At 43.6% G+C, this 23920-nt stretch overlaps 1 protein-coding gene across 3 annotated transcripts in view; it reads right to left on the reverse strand.

The window, feature by feature from the left end:
* TMEM178B (transmembrane protein 178B) overlaps nt 1–23920 on the reverse strand; it is a 575441-nt gene that overhangs the window by 544839 nt on the left and 6682 nt on the right. The window contains exons 2-3 of one of the 3 annotated variants that reach the window (XM_068272990.1): nt 22479–22609; nt 18703–18788 (exon numbers count right to left, since the gene is read on the reverse strand). The gene's annotated coding sequence lies outside the window, so the exon portion shown is untranslated. Of the gene's footprint in view, nt 1–18702; nt 18789–22478; nt 22610–23684; nt 23815–23920 lie in introns of those variants that run through there. The other 2 variants (XM_068272989.1, XM_068272988.1) reach the window with 2 other exon arrangements.

Genomic DNA, 23920 nt, shown 5'->3' on the forward strand with positions numbered 1-23920 from the left:
TGGCACAAGACAATGGAGAGACAGAGAAGGACAGGGTAGAGAGGGAGGGAAGCGTATTCAGGCATAATGCTGCTGCAAATCTATGGGAAGATATTTGGAGGTCACAGAGGGATTCTGAGATACCCGCTGTGCTAAGTGTTTCTCTGGAGAGTAACAAAACGTCATTTTCTCGCCATTTTCCACATGTGAATCGCGTGTAACCGCTCCATAATCTCCGGATGTGGCTTTCTGTGCTACGCGGGGAAAATAGATGATCCAGGTTGAGCAGCCTTGTGTTAGCTGAACATTCCTGCCGAGATCATTGACTGGGAAGGTTTCTTTGGACTTGTAGTTCCTCAGTAAAAGCTTTAGAATCATTGCAGCATCGCAAAAATGAACACAAAGCTAAAAATTGCTTTATGTAAACAACTCGTTTTCCCCCATTTTTTTTGTTTTCATATTCTTTTAGACTAATGCCACAAGAGCAGCACAACATCAGTGATAAATCACTGCCACAAATCATCTGTTTTCAGTAACTGCAAATGATTTTCAGTAGGAAGTAACAGTCAGCTACAAATCACTTTGTTAAAGTGGGGTTGTCAGCCACAAAATAAAATTCCATTCACCCACTGCTCTGTGTTTATTATGTAGTCTACATCATGACCCTGCGTTGCAAGCATTCCAATACAATCAGAAATATTTCTTCTGTGATAAATCTTATCTCAGTCAGCCTTGCTCTATTTGGTACATTGTCGACAAGAAGGAAGCTTGTCATCTCCCCTATACATTCCTGCCCCTCACTGATTGGCTGAGGGCAGTTCAGTGTGACACGAGTCTGAGAAGAAAGAAGCTGCTGTAATATGATCTATGCTGTGCTCACATATGTTTACAAAGCAAGCTAGATATGACAGTGCAGTTTCTAGGAGGAAAAAAAAAGAGTAAGGGAGGAAATGACATCAAGATTAACATATATACACATATATAAGTAGATAAATTGTTCTACTTACATAACATATGTATTATACTGTCCACTGTAACGATTGTGAAATAGTCTCCGGATTTCCTCCACAAGCGCGGCGGATTTCCTCCACAAGCGTATTATTGCGGACACCCAGGCTAGGTGCTATGCACCCGCAGAGGGCAATTCCCACCGGCAGATGGCGCTGTGAAGTGCAGGCGAACACAGCCGCTGTACAGCCACAGATGCCAAATGGGAATTGCACAGATCCGGGACAAGGAACAATCAGGCAGGGCTGGATAGCCCACAGGGAACAGAGCAAAAGGACAGAACCAATGTGTGCCCACCAAATTAGTCGCCACCCAGCGACGGCGAATACACAACGGCGGAAACGAAGTAGGAAACGAAATCGCAAGAATGGCGATTGCCAATAGCGACACAAGACTGAGCAGGACAGAGCACAAGGGTAGCAAAGGCACAGCAAATCATACAAAGAGAAAGATAAAGAAAATAACAAATGCTAGCTGAACGCGAACACCGCACTCATTCGCGGTCTCCGCGTGTTACGCACAACAGAGACAAGCACGCCTAACTAACCAAAGACAGACAAACACGAAACAGAGAATGCGAGCGCTTGCTTAACGGTTACCTCACCGAGCCTACAGCAAGCGTTTCGAATCAGACAAGACAGACACACGAAAACAGGGACAAGCGAGAGATAGGATCCACAGCACTAGCGAAAAGTGGCTAGCGCGATCCAGGTACAGAGTAGCAGAACAGAAGGATCCCCAGCGCTAGCAAAAAGTGGCTAGCGCGATCCCAGAAGACAGAACAGAAGGATCCCCAGCGCTAGCGAAAAGTGGCTAGCGCGATCCCAGGAGACAGAACAGAAGGATCCCCAGCGCTAGCGAAAAGTGGCTAGCGCGATCCCAGGAGACAGAACAGAAGGATCCCCAGCACTAGCGCCAGAGCGAGTGCGATCCAAACACACGGCAGACAGAACAGATGAGGTAGGCAGAAACAACCGCTGTTCCAACCTACACTCCAGACTCAATCAGAAGGATCCACAGCCGCTAACGCTAGGGCTTGTGCGATCCAAACACAAGACAGACGGAACAGGCAAAACAGATAATACAACCTGACTGGGCTAGAAGGGGAGCCTAAAGCAACCCCCAGGAATTAACTATACTAGATAGCAATGGCTGACACTCCAGCAGTGTCCATCAGGAACAGACCATGGAAGGGAAATGTCCAGCAAAGCATTCTGGGAGCAGAATGCTTTTATAGTGCCAGTCATCAAAAGAAGGCAGGTAACGGATTTGCATGACTAATGTATGCAAATCCCTCAGCAACACAAGCTGCACAACTGACAGAGGGTCTCCTTTCCAGAGTCCTGCAGCAAGCAAACCTAAACAATGGTCAAAAGGCTGCCTGCCTGCGCAGGCAGCTGAGCGGATTCTCACATCCACATTTTGATTTCAGTTAAATGTATATAGTGTACTGTTCCTGGCATTTTCCATTTTTACTTCTTCTGACTAAAGCCAATATTAGATTTTCTGACAGATTTACTATCAGATCGATTATTTCCAACATGTCTGATCTGATTTCCAATCGATTTGCTATTGTAGTGAATGGAAAACGGTCTGAAATCGATCGGAAATCAGATCGGACATGTTGGAATAAATCGATCTGACAGCAAATCTGTGCTGCCAACAACCCCCTACACCTTAATCTCCATGTAACACCTTTTCTTATTTCTCTCTGCTTCAAACACAGAAGGGGAATGAATGATTGAGTTGTGCGCCCCGTCCTACACTGCACCCTGAGGCTGGAGCCTCTCTGCCTCGGCCCGTCCCTGGATTGCTGTATATTGGTATGTAGCCCCGCTCTCCCACTGAGGCTTTGCCTAGACTGTTTAGCTATGTGGAATTCTGCCCCTCCCTCCCCCCGGGCATTCTGGGAGACCAGGTATTATTTTCTACTGGCTTGAGAACTCTCAGTAAACGAACAGTCCACAGAGATGAACTGCCAGTACTAAAGATATCTATGATATATTTCAGAATGTAAATCAGGGAGAGAAATGATTTTGAAATTGGCAAATACTGACTAAATAATGTAAAAATTAAAGTGGTCTGAAACTCCGACATAACATTCAATAAAAATATGTTTTCCTACTTTGTATTACTCATACAGTTATCATATTTGCTTTTGTGTATAAGTAATATTGTCTGTTTACAAATTACAAGTTTCCATAGTTTATCTTGTCCTGAAACCTGCCATTGCATTTTATTCAAACTTCTTCTAATGAGCTGTTCTGAGCTGTTTGTGTGCTTGAAGCACAGAGAGCTTCACAGAGAGCACCCTTTCACTTGTTACACTGTGTTTACACACATTGTAACAACATTGGAATGCAAACAAAGATACTGTTATCTCCAGTTTGGATGCGGATTTAAAGCTGAATAGCAGGACAAAGTGCTTTGTTTAACCATTTCAGTGATGTTCTGCTAAAAAGGAATATTTTAGAGCAAAGTAGAAATGCTGACTTTCAGACCACTTTAATGTTGTAAAAAAAAAAAAGCAATTTTACTAATTATGTTATTTTGACTACAGTTCCTCTTTAGAAATGTAGTCTGTGTAACTTGTGTTATACATGCAATGTGCACGTTGCTTGCATACATGTTACCGTAGTTTAGTGAATTTCCCCCAAGAAGTAATAAAACATGAGTTAAAAGGAACCCAAGGTGTGAGAACTATAGAAGCTGCCATATTTATTTTCTTTTAAACTATACCAGTTGCCTGGCAGTCGTGCTGGTCTTTCTGGTCAGAAGGGTCTAATGAGGGGAATACATGGTTCGTTTCTGAGCCATTTAGATGGCTCGATAGATAATTTACGACGTGTCCGATCTCCTGTTCGATCCTTTCGCCGCTCGATTTGTGATAGAAGTAAATGAAAAAGGATAAGAAAAACGAGCAGAAGATAAGAGAATCGCCTGCAGAATCGAGCCAGGCAATGTGCATTGCTTAAAAGGAAATAAACATGACAGCCTCCGTATCCCTCTCACTTCAGGTTCCCTTTAAGTCAGATAAGGAGATATAAATCATAGGTTAAGAGATAAGAAGAGATAAGGGGGTTTATTCATGTAACAGTGGTAATATTTCTAGCAAGCAGCTATGTGCATTTATGCTGGGAATACACAATGAGATTTTTCACCAGATTTACTGGCCAATCGATTTTCCAATCAATTTTCTGATCGATTTCCATTCACTTCTATGAGAAAATTGATCAGAAAAAAGATTGAAATGAGATCGGACCTGTCAGAAATTATCTATTGAGCCATCTATCTGCCAAAAAAAAAAAACAACTCATGGTGTATTCCCAGCATACGACTATATACCCTCCCTATCTCTGTGGCTTTCTTCACACATTCCAAAAACATACTCTTAAGTTAATGGGACCCCCCAAATTGGCCTAACACAATAGTAGGGACATTATTAGACTATGACTATGGTAGATATTATATTGTGAGCTTCTCCGAGGACAGTCAGTGACATGGCTATGTACTCTCTCAAGTGCTGTAAGAGATGTTTGTTCCATATAAATACATAAATAATATGGTAGGACAGTAGACCATGACTATGGTATATATTACGGTACATTGTGAAGACAGTCAGTGGAATGACTACGCACTCTGTAAAATGCTGCTAAAGATGCCAGATCTATCTACGTATATATAAAATTGGATGTGTGTGTGCAACCCCGGGCTGCCCATGATGCCAGGTGACGCCACTTCCTCAAGCAGCATCAGGGCGACCCACCCCCCCCCCCCCCCCCCACACACACACACACACCTAGGGCCCCCTCCAGTGCTCCCCTCCATGCAGAACAGCAGTGAGGCACATACATTCAGCCACTGGCGGGTCTCCCCTTTGATGTGCCTGCAGCCACCAGTGGGTCTCCTCTTGACGGGTCTCTCCTTTGATGTGCCTGCAGTCGCCAGTGGGTCTCCTCTTTGATGTGCCTGCAGTCGCCGGTGGGTCTCCCCTTTGATGTGCCTGCAGCCGCCAGCGGGTCTCCCCTTTGATGTGCCTGCAGGCAACGGGAGCTGTGATCTGCCCTCCGTAGGGAAGGAATGAATTGTATTTTTTTATTATTGTTATTATTAAAAATGTGTGCTGTGTGTAATTTAATTTTTTGCCACTAGATGGTGCTAGGAACACTACGCTGGTTTACTAGGAAGTGTTTAACTTTTCTTTTTTAACTTTTGTTTTGATACTTTATTATGAATGGCCTTGGCCCCTGATCGTGGTCATGTCCATTCATTCCAGGCACTGCAATTGGTTCGGGGAACCCTCGGTTCCCTTCCGCAATTCCGAACATGGAAAAGCAGCTGGGTAAGAGTGGAGGTCACGTGCTCAAGTGCGCGCACCCCTGCTATAACACACCCAGTTAGACTTGAGTGGTATCTATCTGGACAATTATAGTCGTCCAGATAGACTGAAGTGCTGCCATTCTTACACTATTGATGGCAGAGGCCTCAAACCTGGTACAGTCAGTCATTGAGTGAATGGGGTTTAAATTAACTAAAGGGGGCAGAGCCAGAAAAGAAATGGGACGGAGCCACAAACAGCCAATCATATTTGTTTCATTTCTATAGGAAAATTGAAATAATTCATGCAGAGGAACCAGAAGACTTGGTCATTGAATGTCTGTGTGTTAAAGGACACCCAAGGTGAAAATAAACTAATAAAATAAACAATTGTATCCAAGTGTTTTATAGTTGCAATTTCTTATCAGTGAGAGTCACTCAAACAGGAACTGCCACTTACATACCTGATGTTTAAGGCTACTTTCACAGTGGGACGTTGCATTTTGATATGACGTTAAAGTCGCAACGCAAACTAACAACGCAACGTCCCAAAAATGTCACAACGCAACTATATGCCCTGTTAACGTTGCATACAGTAGGCCTACAGGCAATGAAAAGTATGCTTCCAGGTCATTACTGAGCATGTGCAAACAGTCCACCGCAGTTAATAACGTGTATAACGCACAGCATGTAGCACTTTCTAATAATGCTACACGTTACACACAAATGCAATGTGTGCAGTGTGAATGTTGCACAGACTTAGTATTGCTGTGCGTTAGTCCACGTTAAAACTTTTTCTAATGTGCGACTTTAAAGTCACACTGTGAAGGAGGCCTAACTCTTTGAGGTAGAGAAAGAATAAAAAGGAACACAGCATAGTGATTTGTGTGCCAGGCATTGTACATACACATGTCTATCACATCATGTAACGTCACCTCAGGTATACATGGCTAAAAAAAGTGGGCAGAGCCAACAACAGCCAAATACATACCTCGGCAACACTGGCTCTTCCGCTAGTATAAATAGATAATTACTATAATAATGTGTTAATACGGTGTAGCGTATATCATTTTAATAGCCCTCACAGCCTTGGGGCCCATCTTGAAGGAGTCATAAAACAAGTGTGGCCAACATACTATTCACACCCATAACAAGTGTAGCCACAAAAACACCTGATGTAAAGGATGGACCCCTTTATCAGGGATTGAAGTAGTAGTTGGGGCCCCCTTACAGCTCTGGCCCCACTGTGGTTGCAGGGGCTGCTCTCCTGTGATTACACCCCTGGCAACAGTGGCACAGAGAGGGTGATTTATGAAATTAAAGTTGTCAGTCACACATTTACCCAGAAGAAAGTGGCTCATTATCTGCCACTCTTAAATATTCTTAGCACTCTGTCTTTAATCAGTATTCTGATCACGTCCAGGGAACTCGAGAGAGAGATTGCTGGACAGACTGATCTGAAGAGCTGTAGAACAACAGAATAGGGTCTTTGCTAACCCAGCAGGAGCTTCGGAAAAACCTTCTGAGGCCCAGTGCACACCGAGCGGTTTTTGGAGCGATCCGCCGGCCGCATCCGCCTGTAAAAACGCTTGGCTAATGTATTGCAATGGGATGGTGCACACCGGCGGTTTGCGGTTTTTGCCAAGCCGCAAACGCGCCTCCTGCTGCGCGTTTGCGGTTTTCGGAAGCGTTTCGTCCTCAATGTAAAGTATAGGAAAAACACAAACCGCTCTGAAAAACGCTAGTTCAGAGCGGTTTGCCAGGCATTTTTGTTACAGTAGCTGTTCAGTAACAGCTTTTACTGTAACAATATGTGTAATCTGCTACACAAAAACGCACGCAAAACCGCTAGGTATGTTTAGAAAACCTCTCTAAACATACCTAGAATCGCTCTGAAATCAGCTCCCAAAACCGCTAGCGTATTGCGGATCTGCTAGCGGTTTTGGTGTGCACTGGAACTGAAAGTGTGTTAAAACTAACTCGTGACACATAAACTTTTCATTGTAAAAAAAAAAAAAAAAAAAAAAAAAAAAAAGCATGTTTTTAATCAAGCAAAGGAAAAGCATATTCAAAATTGCAAAACAGAAATGTTTTGCAGAATACTTCTAATTAATTAACTGGGGAATTCTCTTTTAAAGGACACCTGAACTGAGAGCTGCTATATAAATTTGCTTTTAAAGGACACCCGAGGTGCAAAATAAACTAATGAAATATACAATTATATCTATCCTCCTTCTCCTACAAATTTTTTTTAACCACTTAAGGACCACGTGCTTAAACCCCCCTAGTGACCAGGCCATTTTTTAGAAATTAGGCCACTGTAGCTTTAAAGTGAACCTTAGAGAGACACTGAAGCGAAAAAAATATATGATATAATGAATTGGTTGTGTACTATGAATAATTACTAGAAGATTAGCAGCAAAGAAAATATTCTCATATTTTTATTTTTAGGTATATATTGTTTTTTCTAACATTGCATCATTCTTTAATATGTGCAGATTACACAACACTCAGCATTCAAAATGATTCTTTCAGAGCAGTCTGTGAACTAATGACCTCTCTTCTGGCAGAGAAAAAGTAAATAGTTCACTATCAGTTGATATAATAAAAGTCAGAAAACAACCCTCTCCACGACTTTGAAAGTCGTAGAGCCTAATGGCTTTTTTTGCATAGAGATAACAACTGGAGTTTCTTAATTCACCCTGTACTGGAAACAATTAGGGCCCTTTTCCACTAGAGCGATTGTGATTGCTGAATCGCAAAATCGCAAATCGCTAGTGATTTTTAAATCGCTAGGGTTGTTACTTTATCATAGAAAGCATGAGAAGTATTTTCCACTACAGTGATTCGATTTGGAAATCGCTAATCGCAAATCGCAATCGCTTGCTGGAGCGATTTTTACAATGATAATACAATGCAAATGAAAATCGCAAATCGCAATCGCATAACAGAATTAATGAAAAATCGCAATCGCAATCACTGGCGTTTGTGATTTGTGATTGCGATTGCTAGTGGAAAAGGGCCCTTAGACTGATGTATCTGATCCTAATGTTTTATTTCTTAGCTGTACTACACATACACATACACATACTACACATACAAATCATAATATCATCATTTTTTTTTCACTTCAGTGTCTCTTTAAGCCAAAAAAAAAAAAGAGTTTTACTCTCCAGGGGCTTCCAATAGCCCCCTGCAGCTGTCTGGTGCCCTCGCCGAGTCCCTCCGATCCTCCTGTCCCCGCGGGAGGCCACTTCCGGTTTCGCCGTCAGGACCTGACAGGCTGGGAACGCGAGTGATTCTTCGCATTCCCAGCCACAATAGCTCCCTCTATGCTGCTATAGCAGCCCTCTATGCTGCTATAGCAGCATAGAGGGAGCTATTGTGGCTGGGAACGCGAAGAATCACTCGCGTTCCCAGCCTGTCGGGTCCTGGCGGCGAAACCAGAAGTGGCCGCCCGCGGGGACAGGAGGATCGGAGGGACAAGGCGAGGGCACCGGACAGCTGCAGGGGGCTATTGGAAGCCCCAGGTGAGTAAAACTCATTTTTGGGTGGGGCTTAAGGATCGCTTTAAGGGCTCGCTGCAGGCCCGTACAACTCAGCACACAAGTGATCCCCCCCCCTTTTCTGCCCACCAACAGAGCTTGTAGTTGGTGGTCTGCGATCGCCCCCCAATGTTTATTTTTTTATTTTTTTTACAAATATGTCTTTGTTTATTTTTACAATAAATTTCGCTTTTTTAAAAGCTTCAGCCTATGACAGTGGATCGCTTTTCTGCTGCCCAGGGGGACAGTCGTGTCACATGGCTGTCCCCAGTACAGCGCTGCCGTAGATCGCAGCACTGTACAGAGTAAATAGAAGGCGGTTTTGCCGTCTAACATTCTCCTACCGGCTGGACGTCATTCAAGCAGAGATGTGTGAGGTCTCCTGCAAAACCCTGCACTGTCAGTTGGCATGGAGTGGTCCTGGGATTGCCACCGCGTTCACGCCAATCGGCGTTATGTGGTCGGCAAGGGGTTACGATATTCCAAATTTTTATTTTATAGTTAAATCTACTTTTTAAGTTTTTACTGTTTTATTATTTTTGTTTAATGACACATTCATTAAAGTATGCTAGAGCTTAAATCTATGAACTATTGACCCTTTTTATCTCTTTCCTGCTCTCACAAGCCAATTTGTGCTAGTAAAGTGTTTTATAGTTGTAATTTTTTATCAGTGACACACTGTAGGCAGCCCCAGTCCTGACTCAGACAGGAACTGCCACTTACATACCTGATGTTTAACTCTTTCAGGCAGAGAAAGAAAAAAAGTAACACAGCCTAGTTATTTGTGTGCTAGGCACTGTAAATGCACATGTCTATCTCATCATGTCACTTCAGGAATACTTTAAACAATACCAGTTGCCTGGCTGTCCTGCTGCCGCTTATACTTTTAACCATAGACCCTGAACAAGGATGCAGATCAGATGTTACGTGCTTAAATACGACAATTTCTAATATAATAAACTTCTAATATAGTAAACCACTATGCCTGGTCCCTTTGGAGTTTACTATGAAGGGATTCTACTGCACGTAGTATTGTCACTAACTGTCCATCAGAGGAACTCACAATCGAATCCCTGCCATAGTCATATGCAGGGCCGGATTTCTGGCAAGCCCACCTAGGCCATGGCCTAGGGCGCCAGAAATTCATCATTATTTGGGGGTGGCTGAGGTAATAATGTGCGCAGTAGGACAGAGCATTTACAATGAGGCCATCCTTCTCATTCATTAATTCCGCCCGCGGCCGCCAGTTGCAACCTGCACTCTTCCCCTGAGCGAGTACTCTCTGCTTGCCTCTCCCCCTGCAGTCAGAGTCCGTTCCATCGTGGCCGCCCGCCCGCCCGCTCTGCAGTAAAAGTTTGCACAGGCATGGCTAGCAGCAGGCTGCTGAAGCAGGCTGGATGAGCTCTCCTACAGCTGCTGGAACTAGTGTGTCTTGTGAACGAACCACAGCCCGCTACCTAGACATACAAGTTCAGCTTTCTACCCTCTCTCTGGTCCCACATTACAAGAAGTGCTCACCGCCCCTCTCCTTGATAAGTGGCATTGACGCTTGGGCTGCTCGAGGAGGAAGAGGAGAAAAACATCCCGCCGAACCTATCCTGTCTCCTCTGACAGTTAACAGCCCTGCACAGGAGAGGTAGAGTGTGATTTCATGCAGGGCCGGATTTGTACCTTTTACCACCCAAGGCCAAATTTCTCCAACCGCCCCCCCCCCCCCCCTTTCGGAGTCTAAATAGAGCCTTCACATGTATATTACCACTGTATATGGTGGACTGCATTACAGAACACAGACTGGCAATGTACCAGGCTGTGGTATTTATATTTGCCCCCACATCCCACAATTATACTAAAGTAAACTATGGCTATGGTAGGATTAGATTGTAAGCTCCTCTGACAACAGCCAGTGACATGACTATGTTAAGTGCTGCAGAAGAGGTCAGTACTTTATAAATACATAATAATAGTATGGGAGGACATTATATTAGACTATGGAAGTGATAGGATTGTGAGCTCCTCTGAGGACAGTCAGTGACATGACTATGTACGCTGTACACTGCTTAAGGGCCCGTTTCCACTAGCGCGAATCCGCATGCAGACAACGCATGCGGATTCGCATAAGCAATACAAGTGGATGGGACTGTTTCTACTTGTCAGTTTTCATTTGCGTTTTTCTGTGCAGGATTTTTCTGCACGGTAGACCCTGCAGAATTCGCCTGCGTGTGGAATGCAGGCGAATCGCAGGCAATGTATTTAATAGGGAAGTCGCATGCGTTTTTTGCATGCGTTTTTTCCCGCGATTTCGCATTGAAAGTAATGTAAATTGACAAAGGCAGTGACATGGTTAAAATCTCATATACCCTGCCTATGCGAAATCGCATGCGAAATCGCGGCAAAAACCGCATGCGGAATCGCATCCGCATGCGATTTTGTCCGCGGTGATATGCAGCGATTCCGCACCGCAATAGTGGAAACAGGCCCTAAGAAAATTGTGCTACAGTATAAATACATACAGTAATTACAGTAATATGACCGGCCCTGGTCATATGTCCTTTCTAGTCTAAGGCAAATTTAGGGGGAAGCCAATTAACTTACCTATGTTTTGGAATATGGGAGAAAAAACTAAATTCTTAGAAGAAACCCGCACAGACACGGGAAGAACATACAAACTCCATGCAGATAGTACCGCAGGCTGGGTTTTCAATCCGAATCCCAGCACTGCAAGGCGAGAGTGCTATCCACTACGCCACTTTGCTGCCCATTTTACACTTTACAATTTTAACAACAACAGATGTACAATTAATATTCTGTAACACAAGTATAAAATCAGTCTGATTTTGTGAAACGTTTCCCAAACTGGTGAGTTAAGATTTTTTTAATTTATTAAATTAGACGATCACCTTGACGTGTGCTTTTGAACGCAGCCAGGAAATGAATCCTGCGCCACCTGGTGGCTCCAAAGTAAACAAATGTTGCAAATGTCATTAAAAGACGTTAGTGGTGAATTTAGTGCTCATTAAAATCTAATCAATGGCAGCTAACATTTACAGAAGCGGATTGGCTCTGAGCTTGCGGCTTTGGGAGCCAGAACAGTGAATGACAATTCTGCTTACCAAGAGCTTCTGCGTAATGTGGTTTATTGTTAACTGTACATCCTAGCCCGTGATTGCTTTTATGCTCGATGGTGCTTGCAGGTAAATTATAATGCTCTTGCCATTTTGCAAAATACAATCAGGCGCTAAGGAAGCATCTAGTGCTGTAACAACTGGGAGAGAAAAGGGTATATCTATATTATGTGACTAAAAATAATAATAAATATTAAATAATAAAAATGGCTTACCTCTAAAAGGACAGGCCATGCCAATTTCAAACAAATTATTTATTATTCATCAGACACTATAAATGATAACGCGTTTCGTGGAGCACAGTCCACTTCCTCAGATCAAATACAAAACAGTGTCTCTATACTGTAGTAGACAGTAAGTTTAGAGCGCCTAAAAGCTTTTAGGTGCTCTACACTTACTGTCTACTGTATAAAGACAGTTTTGTATTTGATCTGATGAAGCAGACTGTGCTCCGCAAAACGTGTTATCGTTTATAGTGTCTGATGAATAATAAATCTTGTTTTTACGTCACAGTCCCCCAGCCGCCGCTCGTTCTCGCCGCTCCTGCCGATCTTGTCGCTGTCTCCCCACCATCTCTATGACACCAGAGCTCTGTGAGCCGGTCAGGAGCCAATTTCATTGTCTCTTGACCCTGTCATCAATGTGAGCAACTCGCATTGGCTTACAATGATCAAACAGTCAGGAGCCAACGACAGCAACTCCTGAAAGACTCACAGAGCTCTGCCGTCATAGAGACGGCAGAGTGGGTGGCCTGGACGGCGGTAGCAGCGGTTATGTGCGGTGATTCATCAGTATTTGGCATTTTCTTGTACCAGCGGTCTCTGGTCCTTAAGTGGACAACCACACTAGACTTCATTCAGCTTAGCTTAGCTAGTGGGAGCAGCAGAGGTTAGTGTAGTGTAGTGTAGCTTAGCTGGTAGAGGAGCAGGGGTTAGTGTAGTGCGGAAGCAGGAGATTTGGGCGCATGAGACAAGTGGACAAAAAGGGCGCCCCATTCACTCCCATTATAAATATCGTTTAATGGGCGCCGAACAGGGAAAAAAAGGCGCCGGAGATTATTAACGTTTTACAAACGGCGCCCGGAGATTTTTAAGGTTTTATAACTGTGCTTGTGATGATTTAACTTTACAAAATGAGCCCGTGACCAATAACGTTTATAAAGATACTAAATCACTATTTGTAAAACATTTCTAAAACATTATTATCCACCCTCAAAAATTATTTACATTTTTTTATTTAAATTTTTTATTTATTAATGTTTGTAAAACATTATTATCCATAGGGGGTCTTAGGTTTAGGCACCACCAGGGGGGTCTTAGGTTTAGGCACCACCAGGGGGTCTAGGGGTTAGGGATAGGTACAGGGAGGGTTTTTAACAAACGTAATTATAAGTTTCACTTTAGAAACAGGGAAGATTAACGTTTTAAGAATTGTCGATTTCATACACATTATTTAATGATTTATAAATTCTTAAAACACTATTTGTAAACGAAATTCTACACAATATTTTTATAAATGATAATACTGCTTATCGTTTACACCACGCGCCCTTTTTTCCCGACGCCCTTTTTTGATGTACGCGTGTAGTGCAGTGTGTTGTGTAGAGCAATGTAACTGGTGGGGGCAGCAGATGTTAATGTAGTGTTGCGTAGATGGGCAGTGTGACTTAAGACCAATCTACACGATACGATTCTTTGTGCGATTCGATTACGATTCTATTTACGATCTGATTAAATCTGACATGTCCGATCGGGATTCGATTCAATTCGATTTGCCATTGCAAAACAATGGCAAATTGAATTGAATTGAATCCCAATCGGACATGTCGGATTTAATCAGATTGTAAATAGAATCGTAATTGGATCGCACAAAGAATTGTATGGTGTAGATGGGGCTTTAAGAGACAGCGGGGGGCGGTGTAGGTGCATAAGACGCCCCTGCACTTTAGACGCACCAGGCTTAGTACTTTTTTCCCCTGATTTTTTTAACCGCTAGGTGCAGTTTGTAGTTTGGAGCACAAAATAGTACAAAAATATAGTATTTCCATTTAAACTTGCATAATTTAACATATTAGCTAGCCATTAAAAAGTATTATTTTTTTACAAAATTTGGATTTTTCTACCTACAAAATTTGAATGGCTAACATGGTACAGAATTTTTTTTTTAGCCCCTGATATGGCTCCCTATAAGGTGTAACCTCGAAGGTAAATCTTGCAAGGACAGGGACCTTCTCCTAGTGTTTCTTATTCTTCTGTAATTTATCATATGAACATGCACCAGTATTGGTGATGTCACATCAACTATATATGTACGTGTTTGTATTACTGTACATCCTGATTGTGCAGAGTTTTTAACTCCTCATGGGTCTATGGTCCTCACTATTTGTTTTGTACTATGTACTGCACTACAGAAGATGTAAGAGTGCTATCTAAATGAAAAATAATTTTTAAAGAAATAATAATCAGAATGACAACTACCATACTGTATATACTAGAGTATAAACTGACTCTAGTATAGGCCGACTCCCCAACTTTTACCTAAAAAAACAGGTAACAATTATTGATCCGACTCTAAGCTAATTGTAGGAAATGCCACACCTACTAACCAGTACACTAAGCATTAGATTGATAGTGTACTGGTTAAGGGCTCTGACACAGGAGACCAGGGTTCGAATTTAACCTCTTCCTGTTGAGTAAGCCAGCACTTATTCAGCAGGAGACCTTGGGCAAGAAGACTCCCTAACACTCTACTGCTTATAGAGTATGCTTTGAGTCCACTAGGAGAAAAGTGTGATATAAGTGTTCTGTGTCTTACTATTTTCCATTCCTCCTCCAGCCCTGTAATGAGTGTACTAGCATTCACTACTAGGCACAGGGGTAAAAGCAGAATAGTTCAGGAATAGCACCAAATGGCTACAATAAAGAAGGTAAACAGAAAGAGAACACCCTTTTGCCCCTTTAATGCTGAAAACTCATTTTTTGTGGTGCTCTCTGCGAGAAATGTCACTCAAAGCAGCTGAGTACTGCTGTCTCCAGGTTTTCCGCGGTGATATCCGTGTCCCCCTCCCTGTCATATGCAGTGGTGATTGCCAGGGGGCACATGGGGTATAACAATCAATTCCATATACTGCTCTAGTGGGGGTGTACATGCCGGGGGGCACTGGTGTGAGGGAAACTCTGTCATAGCCACATTCAGCTCCCTATCTGTCTAACCCTAACCCCCCACACACTACCTGCCTAATGCCTAACCCTCCCTCCCAGCACATCCTTCCTGCCTAACCCTAACCCCCCGGTGCACACTACCTGCCTAATGCCTAACCCTCCCTCCCAGCACACTCTACCTGCCTAATCCTAACCCCCCCGCACACACTACATGCCTAACCCTACCCAACCGCACACACTACCTGCCTAATGCCAAACCCTACCCCCCCCCCCCCGCCACACACACACACACACTACTGCTTAATGCCTAACCTTAACTCCCCCCCCCCCCCCCCCGCACACACTACCTGCCTAATGCCTAACCCTAACCTCCAACCCCCCCCCCCCCCTCGCACACACTACCTGCCTAATGCCTGACCCTACTTTCCCAAATGCTCCCTGTCCAAGAATAGAAAGGACTCTGAAGTCACCGATGGAGATAGCAGGTCTCTTGATGGACTGTCCTCCACTCTCCGGGTCCTTACTGCTCTGAGCCTTTTCAGGCTCCCTCTTCCTCTTGTGGGTGATGGTTTTCCCCACATGTGGACCTGACTGGCCACGAGGAAGCTTAGAGAAACTCATTGGTGTTATTTGAGTTTCTTAAAAAGAAATAGCTTCAAAAAGTCTTTGAAAAAACGCCAAGGATCAAGATCGAGATGTGATCAGATCACCATCTCAAACAAAATGACCACCGCCGTCATGGCAATACACTTGTGACAGTTATGACAGCTAAGATGAGCAGCCAATCAAGGCCCAGCCATGCAAAATGGTAGCCAATCAATATTATTACACTGGATCTTAAATATTGTATGCTCCATATAGCCACACCCCCTCATTGGTTTCTCATTTCCTGCCAAATGCTCAATGAGGGAGTGTGGCTATATGGGGCATACCACATTTTGCAAGATAGCATGTATCGTTCTTGTTGGAATGTGTATTTAGCAACAACAGTCTATTACATGTAAAAGATCCATTACCAGCTATAACCACAGTGTAGTACATCCAGTGTCTGTAAAAATAAGTTGTGAATAAATGTGTTTGTATTCTTGGAGTGTAATAGCCAGTGTAATAGGTGTTATTAATATCAGTTTCTACTGCTGAGCAACAAAAGAAGCTAGTTTATAATAGCCTTTTTAATTATATGCTCCATACCTTGAAAAAGGGGACCCTGTGTGGCTCTGAAACAATGATTGGTGATTGGATGATACTGGATTGTGTATCAATAAAAAAAAAAACACTTATTGCTTATACCAAGCTTCACACGCACACACTGTTCAAGAACACCTGTCAGCTGTACCATACACGAGAAAATAGCAAAATGTCGGCACTTAACCTGTTTAATAATAATAATAAAATTTTAATTTCTCCTGTCGGACTCAAAGCGCTCAAGAGCTGCAGCCACTGGGACGCGCTCAGGAGGCCACCCTGCAGTGTTAGGGAGTCTTGCCTTGAACTTCTTACTGAATAGGTACTGACCCTAGCCAGGATTAAAACCCTGGTCTCCCATGTCAAAGGCAGTGCCCTTAACCAGTACTCTATTCAGCCACTATAACTACAGTTTAGCGGTAATCATGAGTACAGCTCGGGGTGTAAAAACAAGCCAGGAGCGGTAACACCGAGCTGAACTCAGGGTAGCCACCAGAGGTCTATGCAGAGCAATGTGCTCAGTGGGCGTTTTTCATTCACCTCCCAGTGGGATCCTGATGTCGACCGCCATTCTTCTTCCTCTCCTCCAAGGCTCTGTTTCCCCCTGGTGAGATCGCGGTCTGTCGTCATGACAACAGCCGGCAATCTTACTATAAAGTTACAGCGCCACCCGGAGCACAGAGGGAAAACTGGATCCCAGGGAGGTAGGTGAGTGAGTGCTGAGCTGCTGCAGATCTCCCTAGCAGCATCATTTTTTTCCAGGTTTTAGGGTCTGAAAGGGTGCAAAAAATTGTACCGCTTTTAGATCCTAAAATTAATAAAAATGAATAAAATGAATGCTGACTGCTACAGCCCAGCAGATAGACACTGGTATCACACTGTGCTCACAGATGAAGATGCAGTCCCAAGCACAAAAATAGAGGAAAAGATGGCACCAATGTGAAATGCTCCAATATTTTCAATCCATCCTGTACAATTAAGGTTACAACACAAATGAATAAAGGATTGGTCTAACAGCCATTTCACGGGTCTCCCAGGGACAGTGGCGTAGCTAAGAAGCTATGGGCCCCGATGCAAGTTTTACAATAGGGCCCCCCAAGCACTCTATACATAACAATTGATACGGCACGCCAAAACCTTCCAATGTCAACTACAGTGTCAGAGATGCAAGAATGGGGATGGGGAACAGTTTGTTAATGATTACCACTATTCAAAGTATCTATAGAAGTGATTATTATGAGCACAGGACCAATAGAGAGCTAATACTGTAATTGAGGGAAGACCCTTTGGGGCCCTGATGCGATCGCTACCTCTGCACCCCCTATTGCTACGCCCCTGCCCAGGGGTTCTGACGAACCAGGGAGACCCGTGAAACGGCTTTTAGGCCATCCCTTGACTCTCTTGTGTTGTAACCTTTCTTGTACCGGATCGATTAAAAATATTGGAGCATTTCACACTGGTGACCAGTGTTTTCTTTTGTTTGCGCTTTGGACTTCACCTGTCAGCTGCTTTACATGTCTGCTTCCAAACACATGCGGCTTCTGGTGGCTGTTCTGAGGCGACCACTTCCCAAACAATCTGTCTGAATAAGGTCTTACCAAGTATTCTATTCAGAATATTGACTTGGCAGCCAGGAAATATGGCTTTAGAAGGATGTCAGCATTGGCAGCCGCCATATTTCTCTCATAGCGTGTTTACTCTAATCTCACTAAGCCTAAATGGACTCGGACCACTATATTCCATCTCTGTGGCACTATAATCAAGCCTGCGTTGGGTGCTGCCTCCTCTCACAGGAACCCTGACAGTTTTACAGTGAAGACTGAAGTCCCTCATCTACTCCCTATAAAACGAGGCGGGTGATGGCGTTCCTTGGCTCGGACACAAGGACGGCGAAGAGGCGGAAACGTGTCCGTCTTGTGACACAGTGTGAAAGGGATGAGCTTAATGATGGAAGGATCTGCATTGCTGTTCCCCGCTACAAGACGACAGGAATTATTCCCTCTCTCTCCCGCTCCCTCTCTCTCTCTCTCTCCACAGCAGTCTTATCAGGCGAATGCAGATAGACCAGTTCTGTGTCTCGCAGACACTCTGCACTGCTCCGAACAAAATCTCCTCGTCTTCCAATACCAGTATTGTGTATGTTTTGCCTACGCTGCATTTCCTCCCTCTCCTAATCCTGCAGCTGCTGATTATTATTTTATACCCTGCTACTAGCACAAGAAAGTCTATTTTAGAATCAATTAAATAAAGTTTAATTTTGTTTTACTTGTTTCTAGAACTATCTAAAAGGTACAAATGTGAAAGTGTGTGTGCGTGCGTGCGTGTGTGTAAGTCCTACTTAAAAGTGAACCTGTAAGGAAAAAAGTGCCCCTGTGGGGTACTTACCTTGGGAGAAGGAAGCCTCTGGATTCTAATGAGGCTGCGTTTTGTATGCGTTTTTCATGCGCTTTTCAATTTTTTTCTGCAAATAACTAGGTAAACAACAGGAAGCGGAAATACATCACAAGACAATTTTTAAAAAAATGCGTATAAAAATGCATGAAAAACACATACCATTGCATTTCCAATGACTTTCATTATGTGCGTTTTTGATGTGTTTTTACATATGCGACAAAACCAGCGTTTTTAAAAACGCACGCATACAAAATGCATATGCGTTTTTTCCTGCGGTCCATAGACTTCCATTAGCGGCAAAATATGCGTTTTCCGCAACGCTTGCATTTCCGCTAAGTGTGCACCTAGCCTCAGACTTGGAGATCCAGCGCTATCAGCCCCCAAAAAGCTTGTCGGCAGGTGGCACAGGCGCAGTAGGGGCTTCAGTGCACAGCAATATTTACCAAGCCTTCCCCTCAGACTCCGGCAGAAATAGCCAAGCCCGATCGGGTCTGCTCTACTGCGCAGGCGTCTCACGCAGATAGGTAAATACTGCCACATGCTGTTCGAGAGCTGCTAGCGCTGGATTCCGGAGGGTGAAGAGGATGGGGGCAGCCTCATTAGGATCCAGAGGCTTCCCCCTCCTGAGGTAAGCACCCCATAGGGGCATTCTTGTTATACACGTCAATACAAAACATGCTGTGAACAGTATTGACGTGCATACACGTTAATACTCTCCTGCACTGTATACTAGACCCTTGCTTGACACATTTTGGCAAGCCACAGGAAAAAAAAAAAAGCTATGAAAATTAACTGGATCACTTTTTTGCACAGAAATTAAACTCCAGGGAGGTTAAAGGAAATGTGTGAGGTTTGCATACTATCAGTTTAGATACTTACCTTGGGAGGAGCAACCCTCGTCCTTCTCCACCAGGCTGATCCAGCACTGGGACCACCGAAGCGTGGCACGGTGGCAGTAGTTAGGACTTAGGTGGAAAAAGCCAAGCCTGACTGGGTTTCGTACTACTGCGCAGGTGGACCAGATCGGACTCAGTGAGTGTGTCCGTAGTACTGCGTGTGCGTGAGCCACCAACAAGTGATTGTCCAAGGTTTTTGGCTGGGCCCAGCGGAGGAACGATGAGGTAGAGTGGGACCCCTGGATTATCCAGATGCTTCCCTCTACATAGGTAAGTACCAAAATTGGGCAGTTTTTTCCTCTACAAGTTTCATTCAAAGCAAACCTGAAGACATTAAGAGCTCGGACTGCAGACAGGGGTGTAACCAGACATCACTGGGCCCCTCTGCAAACATTTGGATGCCTTTGTCGTCGTCGTTCCCCCCCTTCCCCGGCCCCGCTGATGGGGCACTAAAATTGTATGCCCAGCTCTACTTCCACTTGATCTGTTTTATGCCATCTTCTGTATACTAAACAGCCTAGTACACACAATGCGATTTTCCATCAGGTTGGCGTCGAATCGGTTATTTCCGACAGGTCCATTCTGATTTCCGATTGTCTTTCTGATTGATTTTTTTCGACCACTTCTACGCAAAATCGTTCAGAAAAACGATCAGAAATAAGATTGGACCTGTTGAAAAAATTGATTTGACCGCCAATCTGACAGAAAATTGCATTGTGTGTACCATGCATAATACTTATAGCCATAGACCCTAAATAAGCATGCAGATCAGGTGTTTCTGACAAAAATCTGACATGATTAGCTGCCTGCTTGTTTCAGGTATCATACACTGCTGACTCCCGACTGATCAGCAGAACTGCCAGGCTACTGGTATTGTTTAAAAGGAAATAAATATGGCATATCCCTCCATATCCATCTCACTTCAGGCTTCCTTTAAGCACTATAAAATACATTATTATTTTATTACGCTAAAAAGTGTTTTATAGGGTGCTTAAAGAGTCACGGAAGCGAAAAAAAACATATGATATAATGAATTGTTTGTGTACTATGAAGATTAGCAGCAAAGAAAATATTCTCATATCTTTATTTTCAGGTATATAGTGTTTTTTCTAACATTGCATCATTCTCTAATATGTGCAGATTACAAAACACTCAGCATTCAAAATAATTAATTCAGAGCAGTCTGTGAACTAATGACCTCTCCACTGCCAGAGGAAAAGAAAATTGTTCACTAACAGTTGAGATAATAAAAGTCAGAAGACAGCCCTCTCCACGACTTTGAAAGTCATAGAGCTTAATAGCTTTTTTGCATAGAGCTAACAACTGGAGTTTCTTAACTCTTCCTGTACTGGAAACAATTAGACTGATGTATCTGATCTTAATGTTTTATTTCTTAGCTGTACTACACATACAAATCATAATATCATAATTTTTTTTCCGCTTCAGTGTCTCTTTAAGCCCTTGGAGAAACAGTGGTGGCCACATATGAGCAGACTTGCAGTTTATTTCAGCAGGCCCTGGCATTTACATACTGCTGGAGGCACCATGACCCCACTCTTTTCCCTCTGTCTATCTCGAGTAGAGAAAGTGCCATGGCACTATTCTGCAAGGAAGTGGGGCAATGCTCTGGAAGCCATTGTACATGGGGCTCAGGGAGCGATTTGAAAGAAAAAGAGCAGCAGGCAGTATAGCAGAAGACTGACAGTGAAACGTGTCTTTTAGACTGAATTTGCTCTTCAATATTGATGGTTGTGTCTAGGAGAACTCATGGAGAGAAGCATGTGATTTGTTTAATCAGCTGATAGATTTGCAAAACTCTGATTTGCTGTGATCATTTGGTCCTGCAGCACATGATCATGACTAGCAAATCAGAGACTTACATGTCTATCACCTGACCAAACTGATCAGATGCTTCTCCATGAGTTCTCCTAGACAGGACCATCACTACTCTTGAAGGAAGTGGATACGCATAACACCTCCCCCCCAAAAAAAACAAAGAATAAAAAAATCAGAGATCATTGGTTTCACCCACCCAAAGTAATGGGGGTAGGTTTCAGAACCAATGACTAGGCTAATCTTTTTTATGGGTCCCTATGTCAGTGGTGGGTATGAGTGACATGCAAAACCACAGAAGTGTAGAGGCACCTTTCACACTGGTGCATTGCGCTGGCCTATGCTATGCCAATGAAAGTCTATGGGGCTTTTCATACCTTGTACTATGCAATGTGCTCCACTCGAAGTTGCCGATTCACCGCAAAAGCAACAATGTGTTGCCGGGCAACATGCACGGCGACGTGCGACGAACCAGAAGTCATGTAAGGCTATGGCGATGCAGCATGTTTTTTATTTTATGATGGTTGCGTGGCGGTGCACATGTGCGGAAGCGTATTTTTTCAATACACTTCTGCACAATTCAATTTTCACCCACAGGAAGTGAGCGCTGGAGAGTGTCACTTCCTGCTTGGCCTTCAGCCAGAATGGAGATTACTGCGCACTGCTGCAGTAATCTCCACAGGCTTTTTTTGGCGTTGTGGTGCGATCAGCCGATCGCACCGCACTATAACTGCAGGTCGGCAGTGTGAAACCGACCTGAGTATACAACTACTTTTAATGGCAATGTGGTTATAAACAGCAGACAGGCAAGAGGTTCTCAGATTTCTGCAGGGAAAAATACATAATGGATTATAATAGCTGCATCATTAATCAGGGGGGCAACCTGGATTTGCGCTTGCACAATTACGCCATAAATATCTGATAAAATAACACTCAGCCCACATGGAGCCAATCGATCACAAAATCAGAAGCACTACAGTTTCTGGAACCAGGCAACAACAACATTCGAAAAATCATACGTTCATCATGAATATTTACGGGCTTGGTGCGTATTCTTGTACTCGGCAGGCGTTCATGTACAGGCTATTAGTCACTGCCGCGCTTCCCAGCGTAGCGTTCAGCGGCGAGCCATCACAAAGGGGTAAATGTGCACTCTGTCTTTGAAATACCTAATGAGATTAAAACACAATAAATTGCAGATGGGGAATTGCTTCATTTAAATTTAATTTTTTCTTCTTTTATTTTATTTTTTATAACAAAGGCAAGATATACTGGCCAGCGAACTCGCAATGATTTGCTGAGCTGGTAATGAATTCTAATGAATATCTTGCAGCTATTATCGGTCTGGTAATTGAGTATAATTTAGCCAGACACCAAAACAAACAGAGCACCAGATCCCGCAATTTATTTCGTCCCTGCACCCCGCAGGCCCGGCACGAGCGAGGATTTTTATGACATTTTGCGGAAGTAAAATCGTTCCCAAGGTTGGATATTAAAATTCAGCATCACCGCTAGGTTAAGTGAATGTCAGAACGGGTCATCTTAAACGGGAAAGCTGTTGTTTCCAGATGGCTAAATGGTTTAACCTCCTGGCACATTAACTGTATGTCTCATTTTAACTCTGTAGCGCCTGATCAGAACACCTTTTATTAGTGTACTTATCGCATAAATATACCCGAAATTGCTCTCGACCTATAACATTTATTAATCTTATTATTGTTTTCTAAAGTAAGAAACAAACATGGGGTACATAATAATACAGACAATGGTAGACACAAAATATAGTCAGTACATAACACGGAATTGGTAGGCACAGTAATGACAAATAAATGTAACATGATAAACAAAATGTATATCAAAATCCAAGACACACGAGGGCGATAGACCACCTGTTTGAGCGAGTTTACAATCTAAAGGAATAGGGAGGAAACAAGAGGTGGCCTAGTATACAATATGTAGTATACAATATGTATACCTAGAGGCCAGGGCTGATTTACCATAACAAACACAATTGCTAACTTCCAGTCAGAGCAATATCCTGCCTCTATCTGGCCAGCAGACGCTTGTCAGCCAATCAGGTGCACTGTCATACACCCTTTGCCTGCTGTACCATACCTAGCAGGAATTACATAGATTAGCATTCAGGTGGGAGGCTTCGGTTGGACGCAATCGTGAATTGCGTCGTTTAACAGGGACGCCCCGTGTAGGCACATCTCCCACACGGTCCCCTCCCTAACCACTCACCTGTCAACCGCATCGTAGAAGGTGGAAAAAATAAAATTTAAAATCACAAACACTGGTCCACATGACAGCCCAGGGGCCCCAGGTCTCTCTCACTCACTGGGGCCCCCAAACCACCATGCGACACCTAGAGGAAAGTGCGGGCAAGCCCTGGTCCTCTCACCTCCAGGGAACTCACCCCACCACCTCTAAACTGAATGCCAACTGCAACAAACACAATTGCTAACTTCCAGTCAGAG

The sequence above is a fragment of the Hyperolius riggenbachi genome, chromosome 3 (assembly GCF_040937935.1).
Source record: "Hyperolius riggenbachi isolate aHypRig1 chromosome 3, aHypRig1.pri, whole genome shotgun sequence".
NCBI classification, from domain to species: Eukaryota; Metazoa; Chordata; class Amphibia; order Anura; family Hyperoliidae; genus Hyperolius; species Hyperolius riggenbachi.